Source organism: Neopsephotus bourkii, unplaced genomic scaffold (genome assembly GCF_033783945.1).
Source record: "Neopsephotus bourkii isolate Nb327-2 ecotype Australia unplaced genomic scaffold, CSIRO-AGI_Nbou_v1 NB_318, whole genome shotgun sequence".
NCBI classification, from domain to species: Eukaryota; Metazoa; Chordata; class Aves; order Psittaciformes; family Psittacidae; genus Neopsephotus; species Neopsephotus bourkii.
Window position 1 is genome coordinate 9,293,327 of NW_026900826.1, and position 19,762 is coordinate 9,313,088.

At 41.6% G+C, this 19,762-nt stretch overlaps 2 protein-coding genes across 4 annotated transcripts in view; one reads left to right on the forward strand and one right to left on the reverse strand.

The window, feature by feature from the left end:
• Window positions 1-19,762, reverse strand: part of NRG4 (neuregulin 4) — a 48,320-nt gene that overhangs the window by 22,052 nt on the left and 6,506 nt on the right. Inside the window, exon 1 of one of the 3 annotated variants that reach the window (XM_061347688.1) lies at window positions 784-862. The exons of the other annotated variants lie outside the window; for them this stretch is intronic. The gene's annotated coding sequence lies outside the window, so the exon portion shown is untranslated. Of the gene's footprint in view, window positions 1-783; window positions 863-19,762 lie in introns of those variants that run through there. 3 annotated transcript variants of the gene reach the window in all.
• Window positions 1,383-19,762, forward strand: part of TMEM266 (transmembrane protein 266) — an 86,277-nt gene continuing 67,897 nt past the window's right edge. Inside the window, exon 1 of the mRNA XM_061347680.1 lies at window positions 1,383-1,428. The gene's annotated coding sequence lies outside the window, so the exon portion shown is untranslated. The remainder of the gene's footprint in view (window positions 1,429-19,762) is intronic.

Genomic DNA, 19,762 nt, shown 5'->3' on the forward strand with positions numbered 1-19,762 from the left:
CACAGATTTGTAATTTTGAGGTAGAGATTCCAGTCTCAAGCTTGTGTATGCTTACAGGGGAGAATTAGTAAATGTTAGAAGATATTTGTGTTAAGAAAATTGCTATCAAGCTTGAAAAAACCAAACCCCAAACCACCCACAGCACTATTCTTTCATTGGTGTGCTCACTGATTTCTTCTGTGGCACTTTTAGTTCCAAGTTTCACCCCTAAACTATCAAGTAAAATGTAATGCAACTTGAAAGTTCTCACTGCGGGTTCTCACTGTATCTGCCACGGAGCTCTCAGTAATTTTTGCTCACAGCTCAGTGGCAGATACAGTGCTCATCAATGTCAGCTCTCAAATGTCAGTAATTTCAGAGCTAAAAAGTCAGAACTCAAACATCTCTATTACAAACCGGCACACGGGGACAGTATAGCACGAGCACTAAAATAGACCAGTAGTCTTAAATAATTTTGAGATACTAAAGGTACATATATCATTAGAATTTAGATACTCACTTTTACATGGTAAAGCAAATGTAACCAGTCATCATAATGCTGACTTGGATTTTGCAACACTGAGCTTCTAGCAGGCAGTGATAACCGATTGCTGCCAGTGCCAGCTATTCCACAGCAGCTCGGCATATGGGAGGGAACTGATAAAACTGGAATTGCAATCTCTAGGGTTTATTTTGTCCCTTTAAAGCACGTTCTTAAACCTGGGGGTTTGGGGGTTTTTGATTTGGTTTTCTTTCTTTTTTCTCCGTCCTTTTTTTTTTGCATTTACTTTAGCACTGAATTACCTTGTTCTGCTAACCCCCGTCTCACCGCAGCAGCCGGGTGCCCTGCGCTGTGCCGGTGTTCACCCGACTCAGGCGCGCAATGTGCGTACCGTGATCCTGCCTTTGCTCTCCGCGCTCGCTTATGTAACCCGGGGCTCCACACAAACCAGACACAGCCCCGCTGTAACGATCCCGTTGTGTTCGAGCCCCGCGGGCACAACCGGGGCTCACCGGGGCCATGTCCCGAGGGGTCGGCGGCTATCGCGACTCGGCGGCTCTAGGCTAGAGGAGGGCAGAACCGGGAGAAGGGGCGTGGTCACGAGTGAGGTCCCGCCTCGCTCCATCCCTAGCCCCGTAGTACTACAGCGCCCGCCGTCCGCCGCTGCGATTGGCTCGGCGAAGCGCACGTGACGCGGGGAGAGCGCGCGCCCCCCCCACCTCCCGCCGCGCTCCCCGACCCGAACAGCCGGGCCGCTGTTTCCTAGGCGACCCGCGAGGAAGGGAGGGCGCGCGCGGGCTCGCGCGCAGGCAATTCCCCCTTTTCTTCCACCCCCCCCCCACTCCGCCTCCTAAACCCTCCCCACTTATCTCCCCCCTCGGCGCCGGACCGTTGGCGGAGGGGAGAACGGAGCGGAGCTGTGAGGTACCGGAGGGAGCGGGCAGCAGGTATGGACCGTGCGCGGCACAGGGACCCCCCCCACCCCCCCGAGCTCCTTCCTCGGTACCCCGGGGGTTGGCAACCCCTCCATGGAGAGAAAAGTTTGTCGGTCGGCGCCGTTTGTCGCTAAGTTCCCCGCGGTGGGGCCGGGGAGAGGGGGGTCTTAGGGCGCCCGCGGTCCGGCCCCACCGCGGTCCGGCCTGCAGAGGCGCCGGAGCAGCCTCCCGCCGGGTCAGGTCTCGCCTGTGGTGCGCTGCTACCTCCTGAGGTGAAGCAGAGGGAAGTGAGGGGGGGTTCATCCCACAACCCCCCCCCCCGCCCCCCCCAGCCCGTCAGTTTCTGGCTTGGGGGTCCCCGCGTATAAATAAACCCGGTAACGCCTCAGCGTAAAAGTGGCGTTTATTCTCTATCTCCGCGTGAAAACCCGCCTAACATGCTTTACCTCTGCGATACGGCCCCTTGAGCAGCGTATTCACCGAGTGCTATAAGCGTATGAGATGCTGCGGCTCTTTTTGGAAACCCTCTGTCTAGAGCAGCATCATTGCTTGGCAGAAGAAGAAAAGGAGCAGTAGTTTTCTTGGTTGAAGTTGAAATCCATTTAGACTGCTCTTAACTGGGGTTTACCTTCCATAAAGATGTAATAAACTTAATAGGCCTTTTTTCATCTATAGAGGTGAAATCTGTAGACTGTGAGGATTGATGTGCTGTGACAGAGTGGTATGTCACGGTAACTTTACTGAAGGAAACAGTACATGAACATGAGTGGTTTCTAAGTTTGCTAACATGCTCGAGTTAGGAAAAGGATCTGCTAAATGCGTCTCCAGCAGGATTTCTGGGTGCTTGCATGTGGGTTTGAGAGCAAACTGACCTAGAAGCTCTATATTAACTAGACCATGCACCTGACACCATTGCAACAGCTGCAGGAGATGATTGTATGTATAAAAGGAGTGAAATGAGTAATGATGTTGGGTATTTACAGCTGTGAATGCGAGTAGCAGAGAAGGCTCATTTGTGTGCAGGGCACCCGGCATGTTAGAGGCACATAGTCAGAAATTGCATTTTTCTGATGGAGTTGTCAGGAATCCTAGGCTTTTCCTAAGACTTCTTACTGGAATTTGCACAAAGAAAGAAGGATAAGCAACCTGTCTGTTTTCAGTGTGCTGTAAAACATTACCGCATTGTGGATTGGGTCGTATTGATACTGAACGGTTTTCTGGTAGCTCCTGTGAAGATGCTGCAAGTTCCTGCAGGACACTTGTAAAAGGGTTATTAATAGCACAGTCGTATTACTGGAGGATTATTAATTTGACCATACAATAGTAGCATGCAAGTGGTTTGCGATAAGATATTGTGGTTAATATTCTGCAACAGTCATCTTGTATGGGAAAAGCTGTCACTTGATCTCATAAACAGTATCTGTATTGTGAGGCAGTTTACTCTGTGCAGAGAAGGAAAGGAACACTTCTCATCTACAGAGGATGCAGAATAAGAAACAAGTGTGTACTGCTTCAAACGTGTTATGGTTCTTAAACACTGTGGAGAGTATGCTTACAACCAGCTAAAGTGACTGTGAGTAGAGCCTGCACTCCTGAAACAGTTCATACACATACTCATTCCTGGATGTTTCTGAACAAAGTGGAGTTTTTGCAGCTCTGTCCTGATGCAATCCCTTGGATTGCAAAATTGACTTGCCTCTTTTTAGTTCAAGGTGAAGGGTGAAAAGAGGTGCAAGTTGTACAAAAGGTTAGATGTGGTTAGCAGGTAGTAACTATGCTAAAGACAACGGTGGGCAAAGAGAACATGTAGTGAGGGTACGCATCAGCTGTTCTGGCTTCAGAACTGGAGCAGTAGGTGAGGTGAAGCCCTTAATGCCAACCAGTTTATGAAAAGGTCAGTAAGAAAATTAAGATGTGAGCTGTGTATGCTTGCAGTGCCAGTACCGGGGCAAGCCTGCTACTCAGCTGAAGTATTTTCAGATTGTGACTGACAGCATAAATGCAGAACATAATGCGCAGTGTAGCTGTTTTCCCTGTCACAGTGTCTGTTCCCAAAGCTTAGTTAGGTGTATCCGAGATTACAGTTCTGAAGGTGCCCTGTAAAGGATACGTATGGCTCCTTGTACTTTCCTTCTCCTGGCCCTGGGAACTGTTGTGCTTTTACTCCAGTTGGGATCAGTGGTGACTCCCTGAAACCTGGCTACCTGGCAGTTTGCTCTTTTGTTTCCGATGGTCTGTGCGCTGCAGTTTCTGACTCTGCAGTAATGTTGCATCACAGATTACTTTTAGCATGGAAGGACAGAACTAGCAAAACCTCAAGCATTATGAAGAGCATGGTTTCAGTGTAACACGGGATTACATCCAAGTTAGGAGGAGAATCTGCATGGCCTCATGAGATCCTGATAGGACTGAAATTCACCTGTAATATATTAGTGATATTCATTTAAATTAGTTGCATTATGTGGCAATAGAACAATTAACTGCATTGTCTTACATAGTATAAGGCTGTCTGCATGCTCTATCAGTGCAATAAATGTCGGGTTATGTCAATATTGTGGTGCTCAACTCATCTGCTTCCTGGACAATGGTTTACTTAACAGATACAAATCCTGTATCATTGTGAACACTGCAGAACAATATTGACATGGGGGAGAGAGCTGGAGTCCTTTCTGCCATCAAAAGTGTCAACTAAGTGCTATTTGCAGAATCTTCATTGATAGTACATGAGGGGAAGACGGTGATTTGATTCCTCCTTTTTCTCTCCTTGCTGGTTCTAGCCTGATATTGTGAGGTACTGTTTGCCATGCTCTAAGCCTGAAATCTGTGGTGTTGGAAAATAGGGAGTTTGGGATTTTTTGATTTGGGGGAAAAAAAGTATTCCAAACTGTCAATACTTTCAGAAGTATTTTTGTAGTGTAGGTGGACATGAACATGCTGAGTGAAATTCCATCTTCAAGAGAAAAATAAGAAACAAAAAGAAAAGTTGCTTTGTTATCACTGTGGGGTAGAACTTGGCCCTTGTGCTTTCTTTGGCTCTAAAGGCTCCTACCCAAGCTTTTCAAAGCTGTTTTCCACCAAATTTGTGGATGATGTACTGGGAGCAGAGGCTGGGTGAAAGTTGGTGGAAGGTTTAGTGCAGTCTGTCTATCATGTTTCAGTCCATCTATTTGTTTGGCTTAGGATTTGACAAGAGTGATGTATTAGGGTTTAATTCTTAATTTAGTTATAAGATCACAGTGAGCTCTGTTACATCCACATAATCCTGTTGGAATCGCTGGTTTTGCATGAGTATAATGAAAGACACCCTTTGTAAACTCAAGTAGCAGTGGAGGTTTTCTACTGGTACTTTTGTCATTAAGCATTATAAAAGGCATTTTTCTTGCTTTAATCAGTATTTTCATCATAAAGAGGTTCTCCCTCTGTCTCACTTTCATTTTACTTTGTCTAGGGTTCAGTGTTGCTTTGATTTCAATTGTAAGATATTCAATTGTGGCAATTACTGTACTTTTTCTTGCATCACGTGGAGTGCCATGTGCATCTATTGCATTAGACACAAATGAAACCATGCTCAAAAATATATGTGCAACTACTTTGATTGCAAAGTCAGACCTGTAAGTTGGAAATTATCTGATTTGAGGTCATGCAGATAGAGTTCTGTGTTGTGAGCCCCCCTGTCCACTGAATGAGCCAAGGATTTGTAGAGAAAATAGTATGTGATCTTAACAGTTAAAAAGAGGATTAATGCAAATGGAGCTTAAGTCATATGCTGTTTTAAATATGATGTTTCCTAATTTTCAAGAGCTTAACTTTCAACCCAAATAACCTTCTTTCAAATTAGTTTCTAACATGGAATATCTCAGTCTTGTAATTTTTTTTATATCTTTTTTGTTTGTTTGTTTTTATTTATTTTTGTAAAATGGTATGATAAGGCATTGACCTCAACAAATCATTAAGTGGGATCTGAGCCTTCAGTAGTAATTTTCAATTCAGGTAACTGCCTTACTTGGTAAGGTTGTTTTGTGGTGAATGAGGAAGGACCTTAAGTGTCTGTGTTTTGTCTGAAGTCTGACCCATTTGGTCCTCCTTTCTGCTGCCTGCCCTGCCACTCTGCTGTCTGTTTCAGCAACCTGGAAGTGATCTGCAGTCTGCCCAGCTGCTGTCCACATGGAGCTCACCTCTCTTATGTTGTTGGACTTTGTTTTGAGAGGCCACCAAATACTGAATTTAAAAATCCAAGCAGGCATAAGAAAGCAGTTCAGTTTAACTTGAATGGATTGCCACGAGACAAAGAGCATCTCTGCTCTTCAGGGAACATCAAAGGCTGCCTGCAAATGAGGCAAGTGCCAGAGCTCCTCAAAAAAGTTGCAGAAGCCTTTTTAGTGGAAAGTTACCTGTCTGATATTTAAGGGTGCCTGAAAAATCATAGGTAAAAATAGGAAGATACAAATTTTATTGAAGTTGGTGAGGCTTTTGCAGTTATTTTATTATTTTGCCTTAAGTACTTTTGTTCAAATCTATCAAATAATTCATTATGGAATTATAGACTACCAGGCAATTTAGCCAGTGGTGCAGATTTAAAGAAAGCTGTTCTTTAAGTGAGCTAGGTAATAATTAAAGTTAACAAACATCCAGGATGCAAACATGAGGCATGTGGTGTGTCTCAGCTAGCAAGCAGTCCATAATTTTTCCCTGTATGTAATAGCTGCCTGGATTTTCCAACCCCAATCTAGTAAATAATTACATCCTTATCAGGAATTATAAAATTAGACAGCTTTGAAAACAACTTTTTAACAGTAAGGTGAGATGTGGGTCAAGGCTCATATATTAATTTGCGCAAGTGTCTCAGAAAGCAACCTCAAAGACTTTTCTTGCACGTATTTACTGCTTTTCTTCTTCTGTTACCAGCTGCCGCCTCCAGCTGAATGCTCCGTTTTGGGTTCTGTACTTTGTTGGGTTAGGGTGGTTGTTGTTTGTTTTTATTCTTCTGTTTTGTGTTAAGAAGAGATTTCTGAGCAGGTAGCAGTAATGTAATTAAATAGATATGTTTAACTTTGAAAGGTGTTATTTTTAGGACTAGCTCAAAAGGGCAGGTACTCCTTGAAGACATTGTAATGTGGTCAGGTTGTCTGCTCCAACTGAAAGAGCAATGCAAGGCTTGGGTAGCATCAAAGTTTACTTAAAAGTTTTTGACATGTGTTGTCTTTGGGCAAAAAGGAATTCAGAGGAAGCAGAAGAGTGGGCACAGCTCCTGAGCATCTATGTTCTCTGTGCCATGCTGAAGGAAGGGTCAGCATGTCTTTGTTCCCTTAACTTTGTTATGGCCATAGTGATGCTGATTCTTTTCCCTGTGCTTGTACAGTGGCTTTTCTTAGGAATGCAGCACTGTTGGATCCAGCACAGATACGTACCTGCCTAGCAAGATTTATTCTGGAGACAGCATCTGTTCCCTAGTTGCCCCCTAGTCATTACCATTGCTTCCATGAAATTCAGATCTTAAAGTACAAGGAACAGAGAAGTTTATGTATGCTTCTTGTAGGAAAGGGTGGTGCATGAAATCATGGGCATACTGCAGAGATATTTGTCTCCCCACTCTCCTTCCTTTTTTTCTGACTCCTGTTTGCTCACTTTCCCACCTTTCAGCAGAGGGGAGCATATGGCAGTGTGCTGTCCATCTGGTTGCCACTTACTATGAAATCATTATGCAGACAAATTTGGCCCCATCTTGAATTACTTGTGTAGGTAAAATTGCTAATAGAATGACAGCCCAAGTGTTTGTTCTGAACTGCACATGGGAACTAAGAACAGAGAATGAACAGAAAGATTGCTTTCCAAATATTTTCAGTCTTCTCCTACAGTCAAAACCTGCTTGTGCTATGCTAGTATTTAAAGCCAGAAAGACTGGGACCCCCCATTGTGCTGTAGACTGTTCAGCTATGGATAAAAGGCAGGACTGTCCCAGAGGAGTTGCAATCTAAATAAATTTTAATGAGAACATTGTGAATGGTGATAGATGTTTAAGAAAACATTAGATATAAAGGCAACATCATTAAAAATTCTGCTGATGTTTTTGCATCCTAGCAGAAGCTTGTAACATAGATACTTAATTCATTGGTCAGCAGTAGTTTATTTTTTTGAGTGATTAAGTGACACTTTAAAGAATCTTTGTTAATTCAAGTCTTGTGAGGATTAGCTGTATCCAGATCCTCCTGTTATCTGTGTTTCAAGGATCAACAGTGGCAGAGGAGTCCTACTGCCTTTGCCAGATTGAGCAAGTGTACTTTTTTTGTTGTCGTTAGATTTCACTTTGCTAACAATGAAATCAGAAGAACCTCATTTTCCTGTAATATTCTGGGATCTTGCCTGAAGATGAGTACATCTAAAAGGAATTTTTAAATTTCATTTATTTGATACATTTGGCAGGTAACTTTCATACTCTCTCTGCTTTGCCAGTCAATAGCCTGCTTTTCATGTTTTTCACAAGGAAAAACCTGTGGTTTTTTTTAAACTGGAAGAGCTGGTTATAAAAACAGAAAATGGGAGAGTCAGAAGCAAGTAATTTACACAAAAAAATCTTCCTTGTTGTTTAGATCAGGGATCCTCACTTTAGATGGTTACGTGCATATTTGTTATGTAAGGCAGTGCTGTGGTGACCCCACTGCGATATGCAAGTGCTTGTGGACTAGTAAGAATAGTTTTGTGCTTGGGGAGGAGGGTGGCTAGAGTTTGTTCCCTAGAGGTTTTAGTTTGTTTTGAACAGAAATGCAGTCAGACTTTTAACACAGCACTGGAACTTTATGCCTGTTTTCTGGCAGGAGTCAATTTAAAAGTCTAGATAGCTTTCCAGAAAGCTTTTGTCCTGCAGTGAAACAGGCAATGGGAAACAAGTTCATTGTAAGTTTTCAAAGAGAACCTGAGTTTGAGACTTTGAATGAACTGGTTTTGAATCTAAGTATTAAAATTTAAATCCAACCCTCAGTACACAGCTGCGAAACTAGGCCGATAGTGCGAATACTGAGCAGTTTTTGGGAGAAGGAGATATTTAATAGCTTCTGTTACAGTATCATGACAGCTGTGGTCTATATATTGGTGATCTATAGCTGAGTCTGTAGTAGTAGTAGTATCGCTGAGGAGAGGCAGCTTTGCTGTCTGAAGTTGAATTATAAGGTATATTAAATCACTGCTGAGCTGCACCTTGCAGTACTTTTTTGGAAGACTTGTGTTCTGTGGATTTTTTTCCAAATCAAAAGGAGAAGAAAAAAAGAAGGCACAAGGGTTTGCTTTGAGCCCCCAAATCTGAATTAAACTTCAGAGACTTGTTTATGTGTAGTGCTTGTTTTTTTTTAAATGCACGGTGTTGTATGATGTGTATGTCTTCTAAAATATGTTATTTAAATATTCAGGAGCTTGTTGAACGATAAATCTGTGATGGATGCAACTGTGGCATGCTCAGGTTCATGGTTCTGTTCACCCAAGTTGGCTCCCCATTGTTGTTTTCTAATGTGTAGATGTGGAAGAATTCCTTTATTAACCTGCTGCTTATGAGACAGAAATAGCTGGTAAGGTAGGCTCTCTATGGTCTTTATACCTGGTGGTAGATAGATCAGGTCACCATAGTGAAAAGGCAGCTAGATTGTTAAAGATACTAAAGATCTTTAGTTTAAATGTACTCACCATATCCTTGCATCTATTATTCTGCTGTAGAAAATGAAAGTGGTGTGCAGGTAAAATAACACGGTTCTACCTAAGTGTCCTGGGTTCAAGAGATTGTAACAGTTATCCTGAAGTGCTGCTTTTAGCCTGGTACGCAGGTTCTGTATCATGCTAGAAAGTAGCTAGTAGTAGTTTTGATGTGTAAATGAAGGTGTTCTTTGAAATGCTGGTATCAGGCAAAGGATTCCCTCAGCAGCTAGAGGAATAGGAGCCCAGAGACTTACATAACCCTTTGGATGTTGAGCTGCCTACTGTCCAGTTGTAAGGGTGTTTTTTGGTTTGGTTTGTGGTGTGTTGTTTGTTTGCTTTTTCTTAATGACTTTCTCTTTTGATTTCAGATGGTTGTCAGCAACTCTCTTGTATTCTTCTGAAATTTGGGAGCTATGGACAGAAACTTGATCGTTTTTCCTTTAGTGACTGGATGTTGCACCCAGTCTGAATGCACTGTTGCGGTCTGAAGGTTAGATAGGCTAGTTGCTTTTGTAGAGCTTCTTCCAGTCTAAGATGATTTCCCTTTTTTGAGGGGAGGAGAAAGGATTGTAGTCAGAGTAGCTGGTAGCCTGCCAAGGCCTGAATACAAAAAGCACTGGTTACAGTGAACTAGCAAGCGAAGATTAATGAGTTATTTGCTTGACACATTTGGAAATGTGGCTAGTTCTTGGTGTCCTGAGGTGACTGACATCAGCTTGTGTCTGATTGATATTTACTGGGTTAAATGAAGTAAATGTGTCTTCTAGTGAGAAATGATCCACATCCTCATCTAAAACCACTATCAACTAGTGCTTTCATGCACTCTCTTGGTGGAGAGGTTTCATAGCCTGGGTGAACTCTCTTCTGCTTCCCACCTTCAAATAAGGATTAAGGTACATAGGACAAATTGACTGGGAAATAAAGGCTTGCACAGTTGGCTCTGTTAAGAGAGAGAGGACTTTGTGCCCTAGTGCCTGCATATTTCACAGGCTTTAAAATAATTTTAAAACACGTTCACTTTTTGGTTTTGGCTGCGTAGGACAAGAGCTTGCTCTCCAGGTAATGTCTAAAGTCATGAAATACTTATCTTGATTATGATGCTATGTTAAAGCAATGCAGAGTGCTTTATCATATGATGAAGATAAGTGAAAAGGAAGGCCAGAGGTCAAAACATTACGTTATAAAATGGAGAATTTGTTATTGCTGGCAAAAAAGGCAGTGATGGTGGTACTTTCCTTCCCTAGAAGGACATCTGACTGGTTTAGTTTAAATGATTTAACAAAGCACTTCAGTCTGCAACAGACTTTCCCTTTTAGTTTCAATGGGTATATAAAGCATACTGCATGGACAGCGTATTTGGCAGCTGAGGAACATAATGTATCTGAAACCTTTAATTATATGCTGTAGGCATCTCTGTCTAGGTCAGAAGACATCATATTATCAAATAACATATTATAGGCCTTCAGAACTTTCATAGTAGCTTGATTATTCATTGAATAATTGGTCTTTGTGAAGAAGATAATGGCACTGTTTGCATTCAGAGTCTAGGTTTGAAGTATATGACAGAATATTTGTATCTTAAATCATCTGTTATCCAGTTGATGTAAGAAATATATAGAACAGAGTTCAGCTTTTACAACAGCAAAGACTGTCTATTCTACTGCATGCGTCACATTTCTACTTGATGTATGCTACTAGCAGTTATGAAGGTGTCTAAGAGATTTTTTTGGTTTATTGAATTTAATTTTGTATGGGTGTTTGTCTGCAGCAACACTTGGGACCATACACACTGGTTAATCGTAGACTGTATTAAACCCAAAACAAACAGAAAATGCCCTGAAGAATGAAACAGTTTAGAAGGTTCCCAAACTGTTAAAGGGCAGAACGGCAGGGCAGTAAACAGTAAAGTAGAATAAGTGTACGATTAAGGCATGAAAGCAGGAGTTACAGGAGAAATGGCATGTCTTTCTCTGTCGCACACTGCATTCTACTTATCTGTAGAAGAGAAGATATTTCTACCTTATGAATAATTACTTGGGCTTTTTATGCTTTAGGATCCTAAGGTGGAATAGGAAATTATTGACTGCAGTGTCAATAGCTCATAATTTTTGCAAGTATGTCAAAGTATGATCTAAGGTAAGTTTGCAGGTGCCTCTGGGCACTTGCTTATGTAAGCTCAATCTTGGAGGGAGCTATCAGCTTGGTAGAATCCCCAGTTGCTTTGGTACTCTCTTTTAGATGGGCTGGGGAACAGGTGATGATGAACAGACCTTTTTCCTCTAGATTCATCTTGCTTGAGACAAGCATCTTATTTTCTTTTTCCCAAGCTGGAGGTTAAAAGTAAAGCAATAAGGTGATAAAATTATTGCCTTAAAGGACAACAAAAGAGATAAAACCCACTCCAAGTAACGGTTTTGTAAAAAGTGCAGCATACTCAGTTAATCAAAACACGTGTTCTGTATCTGTGACTGTTCAGCCTGCAGAAGATCAGTTTGCCTTGCAGTAGAGAAGTCGTATTTTCAGTATGAGCTGCATAACCATTTGAGCTGTGATCAGCACTCTTTGCCTTCCCTAAGGAAATGACAGTGATTGTAGCATTTATCACACATAAAAGAATCTGTCTTGCAGTATATAGCTGCCTAAAGACATGTGAGAAATAGGGATGAAGAAGGTAGTGTCCATGATCTCATTAGCCTCTCAGACTGATGGTGAACTAAGGAAATGGCTTTCTCACTTCTTACCTGAACCCAGATTTATTCACAGGAGTTGTTATGAGTTGGGCTGATTTGGTAGCTTGTCTGTAAAGGAATTTGCTAACAGAATATTGTCTGAACTGCTGGTTCAGTGGTCTGTGCATGAAGCTGTTGCCCCTTGCTGAGAAGACATGAACCTCTGGGTGAAAATATGTTCTTGCTCGCTCCAGAAATTGAGTACATAGATAGAATGCTGTGGCTTGTGTTAGAAAATAGTTACTTGAAAATGAAGGGAAATGATGGGTAAGAGTTTGTTGGTGTTCAAGGAAAAAAACAAATGCATACCAGCATTTTAATAAGATGTGGAAGATTATTTAGGATTATTTAGGTTAGAAAAAAATCCCAGAGTATAATGAATGTTATGTTACCATCAAGAAGCCTTGTGACTGGAGCAGAGACCTGAAACCAAGGGCAAAAGTTCTCCTGTTTAGGGAAGGAAAGATGGAGCAGACTGAAGTGTTAGAGTGCTTTTCCAAGGAAAAACACTGAACATTTGAACTTTGCTTTTATCATCTGCTCTGTAACATGTAGCAAAGATGCTGGATCAGTGGTTCTTCTGACTTTGCAAAATAAAGGCTGCTTTTTGGGAAGTGCAGCAAAGCAGCCTTAGGGGCTGCTCTGGGGATGCTTACAGATTTGCACTCCTATGAGAAGTATGTACCTTTGCAGGGTACAGAGAAAGAAAGGACTTGCAAGCCAAGATCAAAATAAATGTATAAAAGCGTGGTACATTACTTGTTTTTCAGTTCTCTGCTATAGGCAATGAAGTACTCGATTTCTAGTGACTTTCCTCTTATCAGGCTAAGCCTTCTCTGCCTTTCTCCCTGAACTATAAGGATTCTTGTGATTTGCACAAGGAGAGGCATGTATAGCCACAGCTACTGTACCTACATGCTGGACACAGCCGCTCCCATTCTTGCCTGGCATGGTGTTTGGTGGCAGTGGCATTCAAGTTCCTAATGGTTAATTGAACATGCAAATGACAAGGTGGATGAAGATATGGGTACATCCATAGCTAGACTATATGTATTCCTTGTACAAGGTGTATGACAGTGTGATATCCAAGCTTAGATTTTTGTCAGTTTTGAGATAGTTTTGTATTTGTTTTAGTTCATGGATAAATGCATGTTTAAACTAGTTCTCTTGTCTTTTCCCTCAAGTATAATTTTGCATTTTTAATCGTTTGTAACTGATGTGTTGGAGGAAATGTTTCGGGCATGAGTATTTAATAAATTACGATCTAGTATCTTGTTCACTGTTGCAATTTGTTTGCCTAGAAAATCCTACCAGGTTTTTCCTTAAATAAGCAAGTAAGTTCTTTTGCCCAGTTTTCTACAAGTTTTGACAACATATCCACTGAAAGAGTGCATAGATCAGGTTAGGAAAAGCATGTTTGCCTTATGGAATACTTGTCACTCTCTAGAGTGTGTGTATGTACATGTGGATCCTGTAATTTTCGTGCCTTCAGAGCTCATTCTGGTCATCCTGCTGCAGAGGTTCAAGTTTGATTTGTACTTTACACCAAGTTGTCTTTTAATCTTTTATGTTGTCTTTAATCTTTTGGACACAAACTGGTACAGTAAAGGGGAGAAGTCAGCATAATGTGATCAACCATCACTAAGCTGTCGATGGAGCACAGTTTAAGAACATCTGGACTGTAAAAGGCACCTCTTGAACTTCCATTGATTGGTTCCTTGGGCTGTCAGCCATGAAGTATATTTTTAGATACTTGCAGCAAATCTTATTGCATGTGAAAGAATGCCAAATCCGTAGTTTGTCAGCTGCTGTTTTTCAGTAAGTAGGGAAAAAGGATTTTGGTTTGAGTTCGTTTGCTGCTGCATTGCAGGCTGCAGATTGTACAGCTATACCTGGGTTAGCTTTAAACTAGGCAGCCTGGCAACTAGTACCAAAGTCCAGCTGCAGCAGTGCTAGCTCAGCAGGAGCTACTATAATCCTGCTTGGCCTGGACACAGGAAAGCAATCTTTTCTTTCAGTAAACCATTTCCTCCACAAGCAGAGAGGGGAAAAATCTGTGTGTGTGTGTGTGTTTAGTTTTTATGGCTTATGTTTTACCATGTGTCTTTCTTTTTCTTCCTTTCTTTAACAAGAACAAAGGGAGTCATAGTAAGTAAGTGGAAAATGAGTGTGTTGACTTCTTCTATGGGTGAAATTTTACGCATGCCACAATTACATCTCGTGGCATTCCTTGGGACCTTTGAAACGGGGCATGCTCTTGCCAAAAGGAATTAGTTCTGCCCTATAAATGTGTGCTGTGGCTGCCCTCTGCAGCAGTACAGGAGTTAGTGGTAAAATGCTTTACAAGTACACAGCTGCTTGAACTGATCTAAACTCACTGACTGGCTTAGTCCCATCGTAGTAGAAGTTTCTGCTCTTTGGCCTGCCTGTTCTTGGAAGATTATTTTTCTAGCCTTCGGATGTTGCCTAACACTTCTTCTCTGAGTATTCCCTGAAGCTCCTTGCACTTGTTTTGGACACCAGTCTGCTTTGTGCTTAGTAGAAGGGTGTTCTCTATTACCAACTGTTAAAAAAGGGTATTGTACATTTAAAAAAATTACTTGTTAATGGAGTTGGGTTTTTCTCTAAAACTTGTTCATCTTTGATTCAAGACTGAAGTTTTCCTGAGGCACTCTGTGTTTCTCATGCTGTCTATCCTTTAGCTTTTCCTAGAGGGTCTTTTATTCTCTATCACAATAAGTACAACAGGTCTGTTAAACCTACCTGTATTTATAAACTTTATATATGTAGTTATGGAATCATAGAATGGTTTGGGTTGGAACGGACCTTAAGATCATCCAGTTCCAAGCCCCTTGCCATGGGCAGGGACACCTCACACTAAACCATATTACCCAAGGCCTCGTCCAACCTGACCTTGAACACTGCCAGGGATGGAGCATTCACAGCTTCCTTGGGCAGCCCATTCCAGTGCCTCACCACCTTTACAGTAAAGAACTTCCTCCTTAAATCTAACCTAAACTTCCCCTGTTTAAGTTTTAAGCCTTTACCCCTTGTCCTGTCACTGCATCTCTAATGAAGAGTACCTCCCCAGCATCCCTATAGCCCCCCTTCAGATACTGGAAGGCTGCTATGAGGTCTCCGCACAGCCTTCTCTTCTCCAGGCTGAACAGCCCCAACTTTCTCAGCCAATCTTCATATGGGAGGTGTTCCAGTCCCCGATCATCCTCATGGCCCTCCTTTGGACTTGTTCCAACAGTTCCATATTTTTTTTTATGTTGAGGACACCAGAACTGTACATAATACTCTGAGGCCTCACAAGAGCAGAGTAGAGGGGCAGGATCACCTCCTTCGACCTGCTGGTCATGCTCCACTTGATGCAACCCAGGATACGGTTGGCTTTCTGGGCTGCAAGTGCACACTGAAGCCGGCTCATGTTAAGTTTTTTATCGACCAACACCCCCAAGTCCTTCTCCGCAGGGCTGCTCTGAATCTCTTCTCTGCCCAGCCTGTCGCTGTGCCTGGGATTGCTCCGACCCAGGTGTAGGACCTTGCACTTGGCATGGTTAAACTTCATGAGGCTGGCATCAGCCCACCTCACAAGCGTGTCAAGGTCCCTCTGGATGGCATTCCTTCCCTCCAGTGTATCAACTGAACCACACAGCTTGGTGTCATCAGCGAACTTGCTGAGGGTGCACTCAATCCCACTGTCCATGTCAGCGACGAAGATGTTGAACAAGACCGGTCCCAACATAAATCCCTGAGGGACACCGCTCATTACTGGTCTCCAAATGGACATCAAGCCATTGACCACAACTCTTTGCATGTGGCCATTGAGCCAGTTCTTTATCCACTGAATGGTCCATCCATCAAATTGATGTCTCTCCAATTTAGAGACAAGGATGTCATATGGGACAGTGTCGAAAGCTTTGCACAAGTCCAGGTAGATGACATCAACTGCTCTATCTCTGTCCATCAATTCCATTGCCCCATCATAGAAGGCCACCAAATTGGTCAGGCAGGATTTTCCTTATCTATATATATTTTTAGTATAAACTTATTCAAAACTGTGTAGTTTTATTCCTGCAAATATTGTCTCAGAGTAAGTACTTTGGAGCACAGTTTGTCATTTTAGTAACCACCTTCTAAAGTACTTAATGGGTTTTGAGGTAGCATGTGAATAACAAAAGCCAATTTATCTTGTCCTGAAAGACTGTTATTTCTAGGACCTTAAAATCATGGAATTCTGATTGTTGTCTTGGCATCTTTCTCGTCTCAGTCTTGTCCTGAAGTTTGCAGTGGATGCCTTTGATTATGGCCTCTGAGAGCATGTTTGATACTATCTGAAAACTTTCTGTCTTGTGTTTTTCAAATGTTATAGTCTAAACAGGTCATGAACTATCAATTGTCAACATCATGTTTGAAATCAGTATATTGAGAATGAGAAGGACAACATGGGAGAGCAACAGTTTCATTAAGGACTGGCATTTTGGAGCTATGAAGATTAGCAATGAGTGGTCACAAGATACTGCCTCTTTATGCCCCTTATTGGTCTTTGCAGCAAGCGGTTTGTCTTATTTCTATTGCTTGTTTTTACAGTGTTGAGTGCAGTAAATCTCTAACCTGAGGCCAGTGTAATCTTTATTTCTTGCAGATATTCATGTTTTATTGGAGAATATGCATTGGGTTTTGTGTGTTTGTATTTCTGACTCAAACAAGACTTTAAAACAAAATGAATCTTACTTTGGAAGATTTTATATATGTATTTTAAAAACCCCAACAACCTACACTTATAATACTGGAGGCTTTTCTTTCTATGGCAGTGGCATTTTTCACTGAGTGCCAGACCAAAAGTCAGAAAGATTAGCTCTAATCCAGACCCTGATGTGTAGTTGCTATGAGGTCTTGGACTTTGGGTTTAGTTAGGGAGTATGCACTCATTAGTTTACTTAAATTTTATTGGAAGTGCTAGAAAGTCTTTGGCTGGAGACAGAGAAATTACGTAGCAGGTAGTGATTGTGTTGAAAGGGGTTAGTGTAACATTGATGGTTTGACTAAACTAATAGTTTGACCAGCTAGTCATGATTTTAATCCAATAGTTAATACAGATACAGCTTCCTTGCTCTCATCTGGTTGTCTTTGGACATGTTCTTCTGAGTTTCCTACCTCCTAGAAATGTTAAAGATTATCCTGGTGAAGTTGGGGGGGCAGGGCATGTGTGTTTGGGTTTTTTATTTCAATAAAGGTGAATTGATAAATCTTAACAAAAGCCTGTGTTTGCAGCTGTTACACATGGTTCCGTTTCAAGCAGCTGCCTGGTGTGTGTTATAGGTTTAAGAGCAAAAATGTGGTTTATTTATAACTTAGCATTTGCTTAGTGTTTTGGGACTTGTGTTGCAGTACAGATCCCTTGCATAACCACTGCTTGAAAAGCATCCTTTTATCTCATCAGTGTATTAGACAGAACCTCCTTATTGGATATGGGTCATGGGACCTGAAGTGCTAAATAAGGTACGGCTAATATAGAGCTGTCGAGGGTGGTGTGGCAGGATAACTGCTGTGCTGGGTCACACAGCAGTGGCTAAAGCTTCATTAATTAGCCGTCAGCTGTGATAGTGCTCAGTTTTACCATGTGTCTTTAAGGTGCTGATTCAACGTACACCACAGAAGCCTGGGAGGGAATACAGAAGTAAAGTTTAAATCTGAATCCCAGAGTACCATCCTCATTGCTTTACAACATGGATTTCTTAGTATGTTAGCAGTAGCGCGAAATTAGTGTGCCACAGGGAAAACTGGTTCTGTGTGCACAGTGATCACAACAAGATTAATTTCTAGTGAAGAGTCAACTTTGTGAGCCCTTAGCAACTGAGCATTTAGTTTCTCTGTGATACTGATGCTGGCAGTGGAAGGAAACAAGCTGACAGTTCTCTGCTTTAAAACAAAGGGAGTTCATGGGTGACTGTTCCTGCACTGTTTTGCTGAATTTATTCAGTAGTTTGTGGTCTCCTCTATTTACTCATATCAGTCCTCTGTTCTGACACAGTTTAAAAGAGATGAGGGCTGGGCGGGGGTAGTGATGTTAGTTACATATTCTTGAAGGAGTGTGAGGGAGATCTGTTTGGCATTTTTACTTTCCATGTGTGGTGTATACTATGACCAGCAGCCAACTGCATTTTAATATGTATTTGTATGATTAAGCAAATAGCTTCTTCCTGTAGGAAGAACTCTGCATGCCTGTGAAGAGCAAATGCTTTTCAGTGTTTCCAGAAACTATTCCTCTTCATACCTCAGTGACCCTTCTTGTATTCCAAACAAAATAACTAATGAATCAATAATCTCTAGTAAGAGAGTTCTGAAAAACTAATGCTTAATTAAAGTTCCTTAAAAAAGGCCAATAAAATGTTTTTCTGGTGATTTGGTTTGGATTTTTTGTAAGTATCAAAAATAGAGGTTCAAAATTCCAAGGCATCTATTTAGGTATGGATAGTGCCTGAAATTATTATTTTAAAATGAAAATACTTCTTTTTGAGCCCCAAAATATCTACTTTAAATGCACAATATAAGGTGGAAATAAAAGCGTAATTGCTCATGAGGTATGTATCATTTATAGTTTTATATTAAACTGGCCTTAGGGGTGTTGCCTGTTTGCTGCATGAATTCCACACCAGGCCATATCCTGGGATTTGGCTGCAACAAGTGTCAAAACAGATTCCCACCTTTCTCTCTCCATGTATTTTGTTGCTGTGCTGCTTTTCATAGAATCACAGAATAGTTTGGTTTGGAAGGGACCTTCAAAGACCATCTAGACCAACCTTCCTGCAATGAGCAGGGCATCCTGTTTCCAGGTCCAGTGGGAAGAGTTGTTCTTACCTATGCAGCTCACAGAAAACAGTCTAGGCAGACTCCAGATGTACACAGGCCATGTGTACATCCCCTATGGTACCTTCTAGAGCTCAGTGAGAAGTGGGGGGGGGGAAGTGCAGGCTTGGCTACTAAATGTGCAAATTACTGGCCAGTTGATGTGTGCATTGGGCTGTTTCCTCCAGATTGTGTAGGACTGTTAGGGCGTGCGTATCACAGCTTGGGCACACGCCCTCACCATTAGTATTTGGTGGCAGAAAACTGGCCTATTATATGCAGCAAGTGCATTCCATCACCTGCTGAGGGGTTATACAGTTAAATGCATTAGTTGTATATTAAAATAATGACTATCAGTATGCTGCATGCTACGATAATGCAGTTAAATCTTGCATTTTAGGCCCCCAGTGGTCAGGAAAGATTTTCCCAGCTACAAATAGTACAACTGTTGTGTCCACACTGTGTGAAATCACTTTTCTCTGAAAAACCAGGCAGGACGTGTAAGTTCAGGAACTTTATTAGCTGTCTGCTCTTGCAGGGTGAGGTTCATCCTGCATCACCAGGATGAAATCTGCAACTGTTTGTAAGTTTACAATCAAAGCAGCTGTTAGAGCTATTTTTTTCCATCAACTAAACTACAAAACAGAGTGCTGTTTGGGAGAAGAGCTATGTATTTCACATCAGTGGGCTAATTCTTATATACGTGCTTTTAAGATACTCAGTAAGGCCATGAATTTATACACATTTATTGCATTTTGCCTGGAAGGTTGTCTGTGATACTTACCAGGCAGGACAGGACATAGATATTTCTCAAAAGTATATTTGTAGTATAATTGGTTCTTAGAATGAAGTGTTTACTTCCAGGTGCTGCATGTGACTTGTCCAGTAGTTTGGCTGGATTTAGTATTAGTCTGCTTAGGTTTGTTTTGATCCTGTACTGCTGATATATGAGACAGAATTGGTCTAAAGAATTTTTTCTCAGTCTCTTTATATAGGAATATAATATTTATGGATCTCAGAGCCATAATGGGTAAGATGCATTGAAATCATCAGCTCCAGGAGACTAAATGAATGCCAAGAAT